This window comes from Anas acuta, chromosome W (genome assembly GCF_963932015.1).
Source record: "Anas acuta chromosome W, bAnaAcu1.1, whole genome shotgun sequence".
Taxonomy (NCBI): domain Eukaryota; kingdom Metazoa; phylum Chordata; class Aves; order Anseriformes; family Anatidae; genus Anas; species Anas acuta.
The window spans coordinates 26,771,759-26,786,198 of record NC_089016.1 but is presented as its reverse complement, the minus strand read 5'-3'; the positions used below and the strand labels follow the sequence as shown (position 1 = coordinate 26,786,198).

The 14,440-nt window shown below is 44.0% G+C and overlaps 1 protein-coding gene and 2 long non-coding RNA genes across 5 annotated transcripts in view; 1 reads left to right on the top strand and 2 right to left on the bottom strand.

Annotated features, from left to right (window-relative positions):
- LOC137846743 (uncharacterized) overlaps positions 1-14,440 on the bottom strand; it is a 296,979-nt gene that overhangs the window by 131,047 nt on the left and 151,492 nt on the right. The gene's annotated exons all lie outside the window — the stretch shown is intronic.
- LOC137846725 (protein FAM219A-like) overlaps positions 1-14,440 on the top strand; it is a 111,651-nt gene that overhangs the window by 72,776 nt on the left and 24,435 nt on the right. The gene's annotated exons all lie outside the window — the stretch shown is intronic.
- The window catches only part of LOC137846734 (uncharacterized), a 114,993-nt gene that overhangs the window by 93,030 nt on the left and 7,523 nt on the right, over positions 1-14,440 (bottom strand). The gene's annotated exons all lie outside the window — the stretch shown is intronic.

Sequence of the window (14,440 nt, the reverse complement as noted above, 5' to 3'; positions counted from 1 at the left end):
GTCAGTGCTTGGCAGCACAGCGAATTAAAAAAAGTGAACACAGATTGTAGCACTTTGTCGGATCGGATATATAGGAGAAAGGAGAATATGACACGGATTGCATGACATAGGAACAAAGCTATTATTATTAACAGGGCAATGTACATGGTTACTAGCAAGCAAGCGTGTTAGTTATATGCGTTTAATCAATTCTATTGTTATCTCAACCCTTCGAGCCCCACGTTGGGCGCCAAAAAGGACTGTGGTGGTTTTACCGTACTGGGCAGCTAAACCCCACAACCGCTCTCTCACTCCCCCTCCTTTAGATGAGGAGGGGGAGAAGTAAAGCGAAGAACAACTCACGGGTTGAGATAAGGATAATTTAATTAAAGGGAAATAATTATAATAGTTAAATAAAGACTACCATGAACTAACAATTTAACTAAGGGGAAAATAAAAAGGGAAAGGGGAAAGGGAGGGGAAAAAAAGGAAAATAAAAAGAAGGGAGGAAAACAAACAAACAAAATAAATGAAGGCTATATGGAAGTGCAGAGGAAAGAAATTACTCTCTACTTCCCACAAATGAGCGATGATTGACCACGTCCTTGAAGCAAGGCCTCAACGCACGCAGCCGGTGTTCGAGAGGAGGACCGACGTCTTCCAAACGAGAGCCCACCCCTCCCCTCTTCTTCCTGTTTCCACCTTTTATTGCTGAGTGTGACATCACATGGTATGGAATATCCCTTTGATTGGTTTAGGCCAGCTGCCCTAGTGATGTTTCTCTCCTCACCTTTTGCCCACCCCCTAGGAGGGTTAGAGAAAGGCCTAATACTGTGCCACTGCTGCTCAGCAGCAGACACAACACTGGTGTGATAACACTGCTGTTCCAGCTACAAGTACAGAGTACGGCACTGTATGGGCTGCTGCTGGGAAAGTTAACATTCCAGCCAGACCCAATACACTGTCATTCCTAGGAAAGTTCATAATTCTTTAACAGTCTGTGGTTCTGGGGTACGGCAGATTGCTTCCTTGCGTTCCGTCCCCAATTCACGTTGTCCTCCTGAGATCTCAAATCCTAGGTACGTCATGTGGGTTTGAACCAATTGTGCCTTCTGTTGTGAAACACGGTATCCATTCATTCCTAGGAAATTAAGGAGGCTCACCGTCCACTGTATGCAGCTTCCCCTGTCTTCGGTAGCAATCAAGAGATCATCAACATATTGCAGCAGGACCCCTGCAGAATTGGGGGCTTCCCAGGATTCAAGTTCCTTTGCAAGTTGATTACCAAAAATCGTAGGGCTATTTTTAAACCCCTGAGGAAGCACTGTCCATGTCAACTGGACTTTTCGTCCTGAGTCAGGATTTTCCCATTCAAAGGCAAAGAGGTTTCGGCTTTCTGGGGCCAAGGTTAAACAAAAGAAGGCATCCTTTAAATCCAGTACGGTAAACCAGACCAACTTGTCCCTTAACTTGGTCAATAGCGTATAAGGGTTTGCTACCACAGGGTGTATGTCTTCAGTGATTTTACTTATGGCCCTCAAATCCTGAACTAACCTATAGCTTTTTTCATCTGCCTTTTTAATTGGCAATATGGGTGTATTGTATTCTGATTCACATTCAATCAATAATCCATACTGTAAAAATTTATCAATTATCTCTTTAATTCCTTTCCTATCTTCTATCCTCAAAGGATATTACTTAACCTTAACGGGTTTCTCTCCTGGCTTTAATTTAATAATTATTAAGGTCACATTTTTGCTCTTCCAGGGACTTCGGTAGCCCAAACTCCTGGACATATTGATCTGTGATCTATAAAGGTATTTCACTTTTAGGGTCAGTTTGTATTAGTGCCAAGCTTAACACATTTATTAGTTGTTCTTCTCCTATTCTTAATTTCATTTTCCCTTTTTCAACGACAATTTCTGCTCCTAATTGCTCTAATAAATCTCTACCTAAGAGTGCCCATGGGGAGTTAGGCGTATATAAAAATCTGTGTATGCCCCATTGTTTCCCTAACTTGTACTTCAAAGGTTCACAAAAATAAGCCTTTTCGGTTACACCTTGTCCTGGTTTCAGTTAGAATAGAGTTAATTTTCTTCCTAGTAGCTGGTATTATTATTATGTCTTATTAAACTGTCTTTATCTCAACTCACGGGCTTCACTTTCCATTTCTCTCCCCCATCTCAGAGAGGGAGGGGGAGGGTGAGCGAACGGCTGCGTGGTGTTTAGCTGCCAGCCGGGTTAAACCACAACACACCTTTTACCCTAACATAATAATTCTGTGAAGGCATTAATGCTTGATTTAGAACTGAATACGTTGCCCCATATCAATAAGAAATTTCACTTCCATTCCTCCCCTAGCTTCATTATAATCAGTGGAGGATCCGCTAGGGTAGATTCCCCAGGTCCCCGTTATTCCTGTTGAAATCAGGGACCAATGATTACCCTAGAAAAAGGCTAGTCAATTTGTCCTCTGAAGCCAGGTCCAAACCGTTTTGTTTTATTTATTTTTTTATTTATTTTCATTACATTTCAGAGTTGGTCCAAAAATTCCATAGGGGTTTCTTTTAGACCTTGTTGGAAGCATATTCTCAATTCCCAATTCACCCAGATTTTAGTATTTACTTAGCCGTTCATAATTTTCGGGATGATTAGGGTCTCAGTGGGGTCGGTCAGGGGAATGCAGTTGTCCACAGTTCCCTGAGCGGTCCCATCGGTAATCTGAGCTCGCACATGAACTCAGGTTGTTTTAAGAGTTAACTGTTTTTCTGTTTCCATAACAACTCTCTCTCGGACCCATCATGATCCATTTGCCCCAAAGGGCTAACACCCATGATTTTAAGATCTCTGCCTAGAGCAGAGGCAGAACTATTAACATTCCTACATCCTCTTTCCCTGCTCATTCAACTTCAAACACCTTTAACACTTTCAACAACCCTTTTAACACTTCCTTTATCTTTCTCCAGCCTGTACTTCTCTAATGCCAACATCAAAGGCTCAGTCAGGGGCCAACTTAATTCTGTACCTTTTCCCACCAAGATGCTGAAACAACATCAGTACACAACATTTCATCCTATTCTCCTTCTCAAAACCAACATTAACTGTAGCAAAACATTAGAGTTTAAAGTTCCATTTAGGGGCCACTTTTCTCCACATTCCAGCTTATAAAGCAGCCACCATTGATTACAATATTTTATCAATGTTTTCCTGTTCACACTTCCACCGGCAGATCCTCCAATATCCTTCCAGTGACTCAAAACACATCCTAACGCACTTTTCTTAGGAATTTCACTGCTTACTCGCCCCCCCATTTTCCAGTTTACACTTTCAGAATACACGTGTTACTTACAAAAGTGTATCACAAAAATGTATCACTCACAAAATTACAGGCACGCAATATCTTTCAGTAGCGATGTCACAAAGCTACTATTACCAGCAATATTGCTAAAATCACAATAACAATAGTCAGAGTCAAATTCCACATGCGATAAGTCAGAAAACCGAACTGTGTAACACCGTAACAATATCTCTCTTATAACAATGCCACGAACCTACTATTACCACCAGAAAAATAGCCAAAATCACAGTAACAATAACCAAAGTTAAATACCATACTCCATGAGTCAGAAAACCGAAATAGACAACACAATTCCAGATGGACCTTAAAGCGAGCTCTTTCCTTAAGGTCCCCAAATATACTTATGGTGCTTACCACAAAGTATATACCAAACACTGCCTCGCAGAAGATCACCTTCTGACTTACAGACAGTTCCAGATACAGATGGACCCCAAGGTCCCCAGATATACTTGTGGTACTAACCACAAAGTATATACCAAACACTGTCCTGCAGAAGTCACCTTCCGACTTACTGGACAGTCCCAGATGACCGGTCTACCAGAAAACCAAACCAGAATAAAGAATATACTCACTTACAATGATGGGGTCCTTGTCTGCCTCCGCAGTGATCCGGTGAGTCGAGGAGTCCCTCCGGGAAATCCCGGGGGTACCCTAGGGAGTCCTGTCCCCAGCGGGTCCTGCGGACCGGCAGAGAGGTAGTCCCATCTGGGGTGCCAGATTGATTCAAAGATCGAAGCCGAAATTCCTTTAAGTGGTATATTCTTTATTGCAGCGCTGGATGCACGGGGGATCTCTCCACCTATCGTGCATACCCAAAGCGGAAAGCAGTCTTGAATTTATACAATCAATCTATCAATATTCTACAAGCACCTATACATATGCATTACCTATCCCCGCCTTCCCTCGCTTCTCATGCTAATTAGCCTTTTGGCACCTTGCGCCTGCGTAGAGCCTCCCAAGAATTGTGGGCAGGGGTCTTTGGGACGTGGGCAGGGGTCTTTGGGAGGAAGACCCCGAGTCTTCCTCACAGTGTACTTTTCACCTTTGGTCAGGAATCTGCTGAATTGGCATGTTTCTTAATTGCGAGAGCTGGTTGTTGCCAATTCTTCCGTTTGTTGTATCTTTATAATGAATTCCAATGTCCAATTTTGAGATTTATAGTCCTTACATTTGTTTCTCTGTCCGTCTGCCGCTTCCTTATCATGAGTTCCAGTGTCTTGTTTCGAGATATACAGTCCATGTCTGGGGATTGTCCTTGCCTCCCCAATGCCTCCCCAATACCTCCTTAATCACTTTCCCATTTATATCTCATGTATTTTTTTTTTCTGCAGAATGGGGGGAGCGTTTTTTAAGCAGAAGAAGTTAAAATTCATCCTGAAGAATGAGGTCTGTTATTTTGATGACTTAAAAACACTGTTTTAATCTTCTTAGAGGAATTTAGGGCAGGAGTGGAGGCAGTGGGCAGGTGTTCAACATTGTTAGAGGTACAGAGATTCTCTTGGGATAAAATGAATGCTAATCTGGAGCAAACTGTGATGTATTGCTTATAGCACAGAAGAAAGAAATTCTCTTTCACGATCTCGGAGTCTTTGGAACAAAGAGATGCTTATGAAAAGCTGATTGTGACATCTAACAAGGTTACAGAATAATGCTAAAAATTTTCTAACACAGGATACAACAACAACAAAAGCAAATTCCCAGACCTCATAGACCAGCTCTATTATCCAAAGGCAGAATCACAGAATTGTGAAAATCTAAGCAAAGAATATTGAAGACCTAAAATTGAAGAATCTTGAGTATGTTTCTTGTGGTCCTTCACCTCAACAAATTATTTACTTTTGCTTCCTGAGTACTGTACTCATCATGTAGTTAGCACTCAAGAGGGCATTTAGCAGTGGTTAACAGAGCTGCTGAATGTCTGAGTACTCTGGGCTGTGACCTATGGAGGAGACGGCAGTGTGTTAGGTGGAAGAAAAGGATAAGTATTGATATCAGGACTTGTACATGGCCACCATTGTAAAACTTTTTATTTGTGGCAGTCCTTGAAAACCTCTAGGGCTTGCTAAACACGTATCCCTCTGCCTATTCAGCAGTGCTGAAGTCACCCCAGGCTGGTGGCCTTGGTCCTCAGAGCTTCCAGAGGCAGGGAGTGCCCCATGGGAGCCATCTGCCCAGGCGCTGACTTGTGCCTTCTTCCTTTGGCCCCACAATGTTGTGAGACATTTTTAGGTACCAAAGTCTGCTCTGAGCCAGAAAGTTAGGGGGATCATTTTAGCTAGCTGATCCTAGTTGTAATTGTTGACTTCACTTGGAGGCTGTCAGATGTAACTGGTAAATGCAAGCTCTCTCAGGAAGATGCCTTGCCAGGTCCCCAGCACCTTGCACTGTCATCACTAGACATCTGTTGACTGTCCTGAGATCTATGCAGATGACCAGGTTATGGAGCCGGCGGTGAATCCTAAGTAGGATTTTACACAAGGTGAACCAAAGTAAGCAAGGTGCATTTAACTCTTGAAGTAAAGAAAACAGCCACTGAGGCCATTCCAGAGCACCAAATGGGACAGATTTTAACCTCCAAGTTTTCCTATCTGTGTTTCTGAAATTTTGTACTCTCAAAGAGCAAAGTTTCATTATTGGCTTCCAAACAATAAATCTGAAGCTGCTGCCCTACCACAGGGAGAACCAGACCAGAGCAGAAGCACCCACTCTGCCACAAAGCACCCACACCAGCACAGAAACAATAGAGGTACTTTGCCGGATTCCTATTTATTCCAGTTCACCGTCTTTAAGCATCAAATTAATTTAATTTACAGAAGAAAAGCCTTTCTGCCCCCTGTTTTTGATTCCATCCTCTCCAGAGGGACGTGGAAGAGTGAAGGCTCTCTGTGCCTTTCCCACCCAAGGTTGCTGCAGAGGTGATGCTGTCAGAGCTGCTTGGACAGCTTTGTCAGTGTGCTCAAGAGAAGAGATGCTGCGTGCTCTCCCTTACATGTTACTGGCCCCTGTAGAGCTGGTAGGAGGAAACCTTGTTCCTGTCATTGGCCTGAGCCAATGTGACTTAAGGCGCCTGGGGAACAGACACAGAGGATGCAAAAATTCCAGTTTTAGTTGTTTTTCTGGCTCTCGTCAGTTTTTGTCCTTACGTGCACCAAGTAAGGGAGAGTCTCCCCGCGTAGTTGGCTTTGCTGGGTTATGTGTTGGTGATCGGAAAATGCACACACTGCTCAGGGAGAGAACCTCTTGAAGAGAGATTGGCACATCCCAGTGCCCCCAAATTTTTGCTTAAGTGCTATCCCTGTAAAGGACAAGGCTGTCAATCCAAGGGCTTCCTCCACATCTCTGCTGGTGCTGACCAGAGAGAAGTCGAAGACTTTTTATTCGCTGAACCGTGGTGTTGCCCTTCTGATCACCTCGCAAGTGCAGCTGTTAGCAGCCACAAGGGCTCGTTGAAAGCAGTGTTTTCTGTCACCCTTTCCCTCTACTCACAGCTTTTCCCCATCTTCCTTGAGCACTGTGCATGCCAGAATCAGTGTGGCGGAGAGACTATCAGGAAATCTGAGCATTACAGCTATTTCTGTTTGGGTCTTGGCAAAAGCCAGGCTCTTTCCAGCATCTTATGTGTGAGAAAGATTCTAGGTTTGAGAGTTATTGAACAGGTTGTGGGTGTGGGTGTGTATGTACACCATGGCTGCTTTATCCTCCCTGCACTCACTTGAACTTTTTGCCTTGGGGGAACTGGTTCCTTTCCCTGTTCCAGTTTGTGCATTCAGAGAGTTTCACACTGAAGTTGTCTCCAGGACAGCCAGTCCCATCTCCCATCACTCCTACTTTCTGTCCCTGGGGTAATTTGACATGCAGTGTGACTTTGAGCTGCTGAATCTTCCATAGAGGGAAATAATGAGACATAAAAGACAATTGCTGCTTACCCTGCACACAGTTGGTTTGCAATGGAAATCTGTGTTCTTGATTCAAAACAGATTATGAACAGGCAGATTAGTTTATTTAAAAAATGCATACCAAAAAGAAAAAACAAAACAGTCTTGTGTTTTTGCAAAGGCTTTCTGAAATACCACCATGCCTTATGACAACTCCTCACATCTTCTGCTCTAGATTGCAGTCTGTAGCTTTGTTCCTTGCACATCCCGCTGCCAAATCCCCTTCCTTCCCCTTCACCCCTTCCTGTCTACCCGGCAGCACCGCCTGGCTGAAGGTCATTTTTATAAAGTCATTTGAAAGGACTGGAATTAACACTGACTGTTGGAGTTCAGTGTTTTTGTCAGGAAAAAAAAAAGCTGACCCTCCTCACTCTACTTTTTCATCATTAGCTTCAACCCACTTTCGCTGTGTTTAAGAATCTGTGGGTAGAAGTTAAAGCCTGTTGTAAATCTTAATTATTTAAAGATAATTCAAACTGAAGTTGGAACCAAGAGGAGCTGTACATCACTGAAACACCTACCATTTTAGCTGCCTGTACTGCTTACACACATTCTGTTTTCTGTCTTAATTTCCTCAGGCATGGAACTATGTCTTATATACACACTCTCTAGTCCCATAGTGCTACTGCACTAAAATCTCGCTTGCTGAGACCCTCAGGCTGTTTCCCTCCTTTCTTCTACTCTTACAGTTCTTCTGTTCCTTTTATCCCAGCTCCAACTCCAGTCAGGCAGCCAAACCTGTAACTATACAGCAATAAATCTCATGCTTATATGCAGTATGAGATTTTAGCTCACCAGAATGTATTTGCCAAGTGAAACTGAATATACAAGCACCATGGCCCAGCACAAACCTGACCCACGCATGCAATGAGAACAGAAATTATAATAATTCCCATATTGCTTTTGCTTGCCTCCTATCCTTTGTTTAGAAATGCTGTAGAAAATCCTTAGCTAATGGTCTTTTGATAAGAAAATCCAAGCTGGTATTTTTCCTCCCCTCGGTGAGTACAGCTGCCCATCAGGGAGGGAGGTAGAAGTGTCAGCCTGACACCATTTCTGCCTCACTGGATCACCGAGGAGAGCGGGTTGGTGGCAGGGTCTCTGCAGCTGCAGCCTGGGGAAAAATCTCATTTAGTGCTGTGGTGGAGAGAGCAGGCAGCTGAGAGGCAGAGGCAAAAACCTCCCTTGCCAGCTGTTAGGGGGAGGCAGATGTGCTTGCCAGTTGATGGGATCACATCAGGCCTTTCTGTGTGGCAAGACAGAAAAGTCTGACTCTTTGCAAGAGGACTGGGAACACGTGGAGCTCTGAAACACAGGGTCTGACACTCAGAGTCTAGTTTGTACCTGCCTCCCCTTCACCTAGACTCCTTTTTACAGCCCCCAGAAAGCAGTGTGAAACCTCACTCAGGCCAGCAGTGCTTTAACACCTGACCTCTGTGGCTGTGAATGACAGCTGCACTGGGGTGGCCAGAAGAGTGATATTGGGATGGCACTGCTAAACCGCAGCTTTGGATGGGCTTGACATCAGGGTTTTATATTAAGAACTGTCCTCATCTCTACCTGTACGTTGCTGTCATCTCCAGCATGAGCTCCTTTGAACTCTGCCTGCAGCCAGAACTGCTGCTCCTTAGACAAAGGCCTCAGCTCAACGGTGCACGCACCTGATTGCCAGGCTCTGTGTTTTGGGAAGACATCTCTAATCCTCCAGCCCTGCTTCCCCTCCTGCAGCACTCAAAGCAGCTGCAGCCAGCAGTCTTTGGCCCAGAAGTCCCCTTTTGGCTTGTCTTTCAAACCCTTTTCTCAGGGGTTTCAGTGGGGTTGTGTTTTCTCTGGCCAATCCTGTTTCCCTCTGTCTTTTGAGGCAGCTTCCAAACCCTCAGCCCTCCTCCCCATCCTGAAAGGAGGACACTAAGCAGCGTAAAACAGTTGATAACATCAGCCTGCCATCCCCTCCATCATACTCTATTAACTAATGCTGCCACATTATAGCCATTCCTGATAAAAGAGACAAGAGATGCCTTGAGGATAGGAAAAGGGTTAATCATTTGTAATAGTTTGGGACTAATCGCCAAGCCCAGGTCTGATTTCTCTGCCAAAGCAGGATCAGGGCTGGAATAGGAGGGTGGCAGCCTGCTGACCCCTCTGTTGGGGCACCCTACAAGGATGTGAGGGATCACAGCACTGGCTGGCCCCATCTTTCAGAGCACTCAGAAGAGGACATAAAATCCAGGGAAGAAGCCATGAGCTTTCTCTGAGCCCTCTGCAAGGAAGAAGAGGAAAGCAGCTCATCCCTTGGGCTGGACCAGACACCCAAATCTGGAGGAAAGCAATGTGGATATCAAAATGCCAGGCTAGGCTTTTTGAAACTGCACTTCTGAGGTCTGTGGTTGCCCTGGATAAACTGCAGCTGCCTCTCTCCACGCCGCCCGGTGAGACATCAAAAGAGAGGAGTGGGAGCCTTTTAGCTGCACCCACTACAAAGACCAGGCTGCTGTGCTGAGCTGTCCCCATGGGCCACCATGCCCCAAGGAGCAGCCCCAGATGCCATCCAGCTTTTGCAGATACTCCTGCCGCAAAAGAAGAATGGCAGTGTGCCGCACACAGAGATCGCACAGACATCCCCACCCTGCTCCAAGAGGGAGCATATTAAATTAGAGGCCAGCATCCCTCTGAAATAGAACTCCTGCCAACCTAATTAACAAAAGCTTAATCAGCAGATTGGTTAATCATAAACTTATTAAATAACTAATTGAGCTCTAAGGCTCTTTATCAAATTTCCAGACAACAGAAATCTCACTGAGGGAGAGATCAGGTCAGTAATCCGGCTAAGGGAGCGGGTTTGCTGTGCAGGGGGGATCTCCAGCAGAGCTGATGCTGTTCCAAACAGACAGGACTCGGGCTGACAAACTGAATAGCAGGAAGAGGTTGTATGTATCCTGTTCTCCTACAAAGATTCACAGTAACCAGGAAATTCATCTAGTGAAAAAATGCCTGAAAGTCCTCATCTAGCAAGAAGAATATATGTAGGGCGGCGTGCTAAGTTAGTAACACTCTCCCTTTCCCAGGGAAGAAAACAATAGGTACTGTTTTCAGAAAAGAGCAGGCATTTCTCAAAGCATGATGGAATGAGGAGTACCCATCCACTCAGTGTGTTAACCAGCCCCCTTGCCTTATTCTTTTTAATTTTGTTAGGTAGAAAATATATAGTTTTGTTTGAAATACCTAGGGTTGCAGAAACCCAGTGCAGCAAATGATAAAACAAAGTGGATCAAATATTTGACATTTTGCTGCTAAATCAAGGCCAGAAACATGACTGGGACTGTCAGCTGCAGTCCAGTCCTGGGAACAGGAAAAATCCAAAGGCCTTTTCCAAGCACAATGCTGGAGTCAGTGAGCTGAGAGTCCCTTCCAATCCCACGTGCTGCCTGTGGCATTAGCACTTCTGTCCTTATTTGTTTTGGTTTCTGGATGGGAACCCAACAAGAAATTCCAACCCATGGTATCTGCCAGCCAGTGAAAGCTTTCCCAATTATGACATATTAAAAATAAATTCACTCTGTAGTTTATATAGGCTATAAAACACACGCTCCCTAACATAGACCTATCATTTAATGTGTATTTTAGACTCACACAAGCATGGAAACTTGATTAAGTTTGTATGCAGTTCAAGCCTACTTCTGTCAGGCTCTGTTCAAGTGTTTTTTATACAAATATGTACTGTACAATGATCTCTGTAACTGAAGACCATGAGTATTCAGCTAAGCAAATTTGTACTGTCTGTTACTCTCCTAAATACACACTACACTTACTGCATGCATCAGTGACCTCAATGCTTCTTCACAGAACTTCAGGACCATAACAAATGTGATGTGGGCACTAAGATTGACTGTTTCTCTGGTAGATTATTGCTGTGCCTTTAGCATAAGTGATGCTTTAAATGAAGATGGCTATAACCAATAAGAATTAAACTGCATTTAATAGACTACTTTTTTATTATTATTTTTTTAAATCTAATATGCTGTGCAACAGACTCAGGACAAGCAAATGACTTTGTCTTAAACCTGTATTCATCTGAGTAGAAATGATGTTGGAGGGAACATTTGCAGAAGTCTTTCCGGATGAAATAATTTTCTTTGTCCCTTTAAAATATGTAAAGGGAGAGAGTAACTCAAATTTATGGATTATATTTTTTAGAGTTCATTTTATAAACTGAAACTTTTTAGCTGGGCTTGTCAGGTTGCGAGCACTTCCCCAGATATATAACTTTGTTCTTTTGGCTGGTAGGAAAACTATTCTTGGAAAAATAGTTGAAAATACCAAAAAAATATATTTCTGAAGGTAAATGTGCAAGAAGAAAAAAATACATTTAAATAAGACTGATGCTGTTCATACATTCCAGTTTTGACAGTGATGGATGAAATCTTTATATTCGGTATTTTGCAGCCATTAGGAATAAAAGTCTCAATCTTTAATAAATGAAAAAGCACTAGCTGAATCACAACAAAATGCCCTTGTGAGCTGGGAGCTGCGACAACAGATGCATTTGAAATCAGCCCAGATAGATGTTCAAAGCTGAAGAGAGATCAGTTGCTGCCTGCTGCTACATAGTCATAAGATGGCTGTAGAGACTGAGCAGGGAGAGGACTGGGAGCCAGGAGTCCCCATTTTCTGCTTCCCTGCTGCCACAGATGCTTTACATGGCTTAAAGGTAAAGCAGTTAAATAGTTTCTCCCATTAGTAAAATATAGCTTACTGCTTCACAAAGGTCATTCATGATTATACTGTGCCATGAAGAGGTAAAATGGGCTGTATTCAAAACAGTAAATTATTTCCCTAATATTTACAGCTATAAGGTTTCATTTGCTAGATAGCTAGTTGCACTGGATACCCAGCTCTCCTTCATGTCAGAGCCCAATAATGGATATAAACAGAGAAGTCATTCTTTCCTATAATCACGTGAAGGTCAGATAAATGAGCTTTGGGGCTGGGACAATGCGTCTAGTGTACAGGGGCATGCTGTTGGAACATAAAGCTAATTTTGGAAACACTTGTGGTGTGAGTGGATTCTAGCTTTGGTCGGGACTGGAACAGCCATTTACCTGTCCTCCTGTGTGCTCAGTGTTATATATGGAGTGGTAATTCGTGTCGAGAAAATGGTTGATATTAATAAAGAAGGGGGAGATGTGGGAATGTGGCCATGGGGGTTGGAAAGCCCCCTGGTTGAGATAACAGACTCTTAAGGATGAGGCCATCAGGAACATAAAAGAGCTTAGAGGGAACAAAGAAGGGTGATTCAGGAGACTCCATGCAGCCTCTGGTTTCTTGTTCTCCAGCTGGTCTCTTGTTCTCCAGCAGGATTAAGGCATGGAAGTTGCTGGGGGTTTGCTGTTGTTGTTACATTCAAAGTTGTTTGACCAATGAAAAGTTGTTTTGAAAAGGACTGCTGTGGAGAGAAGGGTATAAGAGGGGAGCCTGCCCTCAAGATAAAAAAAAAGAAAAAAGGAAGGCAACATGATGAAGTTACATCAATAAAGAATCAGGAAAAAAGAAGTGGAGAGGAACAGGCTGGCAGAATGGAGACCAGGACGGGAACAGGCACTTTGATTGCCTCATGAAGACACAAGCAAAACAGCACTGGGCGACTGGGGAGTCTCCGCTCCACCACGGCACGCAACTTCCCTTTCCAGTGTCGCTGTTTTATAGCATTCAAGTTCCGGCTTGTCGAGACTTGTCGACTTGTCGAGACCTGTTGACTTGTTGACTTGTCGAGACTTGTTCTGAGGCTGCGCAGTCTGTTGTTGGGGGTCGTTATTCTTCCTCCGGTGATCATGCATTGTGCTTGTGTTCAGGTGGGGGCAAAACAGGATGTCTTCCGGTGGGTGGGTGGTATCTTACAGAATCTTTGTTTTAGCAAGGATGTTTACCCAACCCCCTTTCCCCATTTGTCCCCATGTTACAATGCCGTGAGTGGTGAAACCTTATCTCCTCAGTAGATTCTTTAAATTCTCAAGGACAATGAACAAACCCCTACTAATTTATCACAATAGAGATTTCTAAGTTTCCGTGGTGACACACAGTATAACCAAGTGTTCAAATCTCACCCAAAGGCGTCCCAATGGGGGGGGGAAGAGAGGCTCAGCCTGTCGACTGATCCCAGGAGTCAGGAGGTCCTAAGGATGTTGTATTGAGGAAGTTCTTCACAGAGAGGGTGGTTGCACACTGGAACAGGCTCCCCAGGGAAGTGGTCACTGCACCGAGCCTGTCTGAATTTAAGAAGAGATTGGACTGTGCACTTAGTCACATGGTCTGAACTTTTGGGTAGACCTGTGCGGTGTCAAGAGTTGGACTTGATGATCCTTAAGGGTCCCTTCCAACTCAGGATTTTCTATGATTCTATGATTCTATTCCCTTGGGACGGTATCTCCCCTGACGGTGGTATCTTCCCTGACATCCCCTCTCTCTTGGGCCAATTTATATTATTTTCTATCTTTTAGGTGGAGCTTGAGTGACTCTAGTCAAGCATATCTTAGTTATGATTGATGAAAAGTTCTCCCGTCTCCGTTTAAAGTAGTAGGCTCCGCGAAATTCAGAGCACATGCTCAGTGAGGGGTGGTCGCACCTTGGAGGCGGGTAGCTTTTGGGATGGAGGTGTGTTTTGGTATTATAATGATATTATAATGAGCAGAAGTACACTAGGGTACAGCATTTGTCAAAACATGACAGGTCCTTGGCTCAGGGTGGCAAAAAGTGCAGCTTATCGGTCTCGGTGTGCACAAGAACAATCGAGTCCCCACCTGGTCACAGAGCCTAGCCGTGGTGTCTCCACTCCACTCTACGCTCCGTACTGTTCCTTAGAGCTAGTACACCAAGTTTCCCCAGCGCGATAGCATCTAAGGTTGGAAGCCTAGGGAACGCTCAGGTAATGCAGCTACACCCTATCCCGAAAGCCTCTTCAATGTTGTACATTTTCTTTAAAATGTGAATGTTAGTTTTATTTTCCTAGTTACTTTAGGCAATTGCACCACACCTCTCTAACTTGTGGAGCCAGCACTTCAGGAGAGCATTCCCCAGGAGTCAGCGTGAGAAAAATCTCAATAATTTTCTTCAGAAAGGACCTTCTGTGAAGCTATTTTATTCGCGATTGCAATGGCAGGCGTCCTGAAAGCAG